Here is a 4555-nt window from a genome sequence, read left to right on the forward strand (position 1 = left end):
TTATCCCACACTTGTCCTCTGCTTAGCAAGCACAGGTCTGAGTAGTTTTGTCTCTGCCCTGCTGCATCCCCCAGGAAGCCTGCTCTTTTAGCACTACATCTGCAGAAAACCCAACGGCTGTTTGTTCCAATTCAGTGCTAACCCACAGGTTTTCCCAGGGGGGAGCGGCAGGGTAAATGGAAGTGTGGATGAGCCCAGAGAAAGCGGCCCTCCACAACTCCACTCTGCGTAGCTCCATGCCAAATTCTGTGCTTATCTTAATGTTGTGCATCAGGGAAGCAAGCACACTTTGTGTTCTGGACTTGAACATGTACTGCTCTAAACTGAAGAGTACTTACACAGCTTATTTATTTGATCTATTATTTTAAGTTATTTTTTCAGTTAAGAGACACATGCACCCTCCTCAGGTGAGCTCCTGAGTACGAAAGGTCTACAGAAAACGGAGGGTGGGGTCGGTTGTACTGAAACAGAGCTATACATAGGGAGGGATGATTTTCTCACATGTGCTGTTTGTTGTCTTAAGCTTCAACCTTGTCGTTGTCCTTTATCAATAGGATTGGTGGCTATGAATACAACTTCCATTAAATCAGTTGAGGGGGTTGGAGAAAGAGGGTTGAATCTATTCCTTTCGATGTGATTCTCCTTTCATACCTTTGTCTGCTCTTTTTGGATCGCCCTCACCAGTAGCAGACTTTGGGCTCTCAAATTTCAGTGCTGCCCAGCATGTCACTAAAATTTGGCAGCCCCACCTCTTGGGGCTTTGTTCTACAGCGTCATGTGGTGCCCTGTGCAGTGTGGTGTCCAGTGCAGCCAAACTGGTCATAATACTCTAAAACTGCCTCTGCCCTTGCACCCTCAGTTTTCTTCCTTCTCCCTTTGTGGTGTGTGTGTGTGTGTTTTTACTCCTGCAGTATTAGATGTTGCCAGTTTCCAGAGATATTTATAGGAGCAGGAGCATGTGGAAGTCACTTTGGAAAGAAAAATCAGGTATTCTGCCATTTTGAAAAGACTGGAAGCAGGGAAGGAAGAGGCAAACGGGCTTTGCAGAGTGCCTTAAAACACTGACTTTAATCTGAAATGGGAAAGGATTGCTCTTTATCTCTGAATTTTATAGAGGGTCAGGCAATGTTGCATTCCACTTTTCTGGGGTTTTAAACAAATTGTCAAATACATCATGTATTGCAAACAGAAGGCTGTTTCCTTTATTTAGGGGACATGGGGCAGGTTTAAAGCTCTGGCTTCCAAAGGTCAGTAACATTTGGGAGAGGATTCCTTGGACGTTCATCAACCAGGAAAATGACTAAACTAGAGGCTCCGATGATCTGTCTCACATCTGCAGAACCTTTGATTTTCTCATTTCTTGGTTATGGTTCCAAGATGTTAACAAGATACCTAACCCAACACATGTGTTTTTCCTCGTAGATACCTTGAAAAACATTTTAAACATTTGTAAGATGGAACTCTTCAGTAGGGCTTCTCTGGCAAATTTCAAATAATGGGGCGGTTGATGGAGAAATTATCCCCTTACGTTCAGGAGACCAGGGAGTGGGGGGGGGGGGAGGCAGCACTGCCATTTGGGGCTGGGAGACCAACTCCAGAGGAGGAAGGGCCCCCTCAAAGTTCCAGGCTAATGTCCTGCTAAAAATGACCAACTCAGCCTGATAAACTTTAAACAACTGAATAGGCCTGTTGGCAAAAGGGTCTTAAAGACATCTGAAAACCAGCTGCAAGGGTGCTTGCCAAATCTCTGCTGGAAGGGCATTTCACGGTATGACACTGGGAAGGCTAAATACCTGACTTCTGGCTGAACCCATTTGGGCTTCTGAAACATAAACGGTAAAGCTAAAGGGACCCCTGACCATTAGGTCCAGTCGTGGCCAACTCTGGGGTTGCGGCGCTCATCTTGCTTTATTGGCCGAGGGAGCTGGCGTACAGCTTCCGGGTCATGTGGCCAGCATGATTAAGCTGCTTCTGGCGAACCAGAGCAGCGCACAGAAACGCTGTTTACCTTCCGGCCGGAGCGGTACCTATTTATCTACTTGCACTTTGACGTGCTTTCAAACTGCTAGGATGGCAGGAGCAGGACCAAGCAATGGGAGCTCACCCCGTCATGGGGATTCGAACCACTGACCTTCTGATCAGCAAGTCCTATGCTCTGTGGTTTAACCCACAGTGCCATCCATGTCCCTTCCTTCTGAAACATAGGTGGCCACTATTAGCTCTTCTCCGAATGATCTCAGTGATTGAGCTGGGGTAGAAAGGCTGAGGCAGTCCTTAGGGTATCCTGGACCCAAGGAGGTAAAGAATTTTGTGGACTGAATCTGGCCCGGCAGCATATGGGCAGCAAGTGCAGCAGTTTTCATGCCCTCCAAGTGTTCCTATTTTCCAGGGAAGGTCCTGGAATTATGAATGCCACCCCAGTTTCTGATCTGATCTCAGAATGTCCCTCTTTCCCCCACTGGTGCCACCACCACCAAGCCTAGGGAGGAGCCAGTGCTTGTGGTGCAGCGGTGGCTGCATTGGGAGCATCCCACTGCCTCTCCTGGGCTGCTGCCGCCAGCCTCCTCTCTTGGGCAGCTTGTAGCAGCTGTGGAGGAGAGGCTGCTGCCAAAGACCAGCCCTGTGTGACATTCCGACTCCGAAGGACAGGTATAAAGGGGGAGCAGAGTGGAGCGCAGGGAGTCCTGCTTTTTTTATTATTTAAAAAAAGATTTGCGTGTCCGCGTCTAATCTTGTCCCCTTTCTAAAATTTATTGGTGTATTTTTCTTTTTGCAAATCTACCAAAGAATGAAATCAAATCAAATCAGGATTGATGGATTTTTCCGGGATGGTGCTGTGTCCCGTTGGTGTAACGGTGGTGGAAATGCTCAGAGGGTGGGCGAGGAGGGTCAGTTGGTGGGGTGAGAAATGTCCCTATTTTCATCTGAGGAATGTTTGCGGGGGGTGAATTTTAGCAGAAGTGTTCTGTCAACCATCTGTGCCCATCAGAAGTTTGACTGCTGCATTTCGCACCAGCTGGAGTTCTGGACTAGGCCTAAGGCAGGCTCACAAAGTTCACTTTTCAGCAATCCAGTTTGGAGGTCACCAGTGCATGGACTAGAGTGGCTAGACTACCCTTATCCAGATGTAGCTGATGGACCACCTGAAACACTTGAGCCTCCAATGACAAGCAAGGCACCTGCTCCTTCAGAAGGAGAGCAACCCCATTCAGAATAGGAAATGGGTTTGTCTTGGTTGGCCCTCTTCCAGTCTGCCACTACATTCTGGCCCTGGGTCCAGGGCTTGCTCAACCACGCCCTATGCAAATGTTAAGGAGAAACAGGTGTGTGCCATCAGAATGAATACTGACCACCCTGCGCTCTAAAACAGTTACCAATATCAGGCTCATGTTGACGTTAAATAGGATTTGGGGACAAAATAGTGCCCTGTGGGATCCCATAGCAGAAGTGCCGGGGGGGGGGGGCAAAAAACACTCTCCTTGCCCTACTCGGTATGTACTCAACTGCACAGGGAGGAAGGGCAGCATTGAAATACAGCACCTCCCAATACACAGTCAAGGATACTGTGGTCTCAAGATTGGAAAGAAAAACTGAATATCAAACTGAAAATCTTTTAGGCACTACAAAACTCAGTTGTTTTGCTATAACAGACAACCATAGGAAATTATGGTATTTATTAACAGAGAAATCCAATCTATCACACAACCAAATTCATCTATTAGGAAATGATGGGGCAACTGGTGCAGGGCAAACTTCAGAAATCCTCTCCTCCCATTACCATGACAGGCATCCTTTGGGTCTCCCTCCCCCTCAGCCCTAACTAATCTGCTGTTGCAGGCAGGGGGGGGGGGAGGGAGCCAGATGGCTGGCTTGGGCTGTCACTCAAGTTAATCCATTCAGTGCTAGAGAAAGACAGCTTCAGCCCAGCTAAAAATGTCTGGTATCATGGACAGAAACTGGCCTTGCCTTTCTGCTGAGCAAGTGTTTCATGCCATCTCAACCGGTTAAGGGTGGTGTGCCAAAGAACAAAATCGAAGTGGTTCTGGGTTAACATGCGAGCGGGGAGCTCGGAGACAGGAGGTCCAAAGTGGGGGAAGCTCAGGATCTCACTGGCCCCTTTCTCCACAGCATGCATCATTTTGTGAAAGCCCTTTCATCTCTCCCCCAAACTTCCTTCTAAACTAAACAGCTCCAGATGCTGTAAGGTCTCCCCACAGGTGACTTGCTCCAGCCTCTTCATGATTTGGGTTGCCTTTTTCTGCACCTTTCGCAACTTTATTTTTAGGTGCAGCAACAGCCCATTCTCCTTTTGTCACATGTTCCCAGCCCTCATTCATTGTTCAGAAAAAGAGACCATTCTAAATTTTGCAAGGCATGTTACGATAATGCATGTAGAATGGCATAGTTTATGTGTGCAAACAGAACTCATGCATACAGAAGAGTTCAATGTGTATGCTACAGGAGATCTTTTTAAATACAGAATTCTAGAGCACCTGATGTTACGCCTAGGAAAGAGTAGTCAGCGTGACCAAAATTATAAACAAAAACCACAATA

The sequence above is a fragment of the Podarcis gaigeae genome (assembly GCF_964106915.1).
Source record: "Podarcis gaigeae genome assembly, chromosome: 6".
In the NCBI taxonomy this organism is placed as follows: Eukaryota; Metazoa; Chordata; class Lepidosauria; order Squamata; family Lacertidae; genus Podarcis; species Podarcis gaigeae.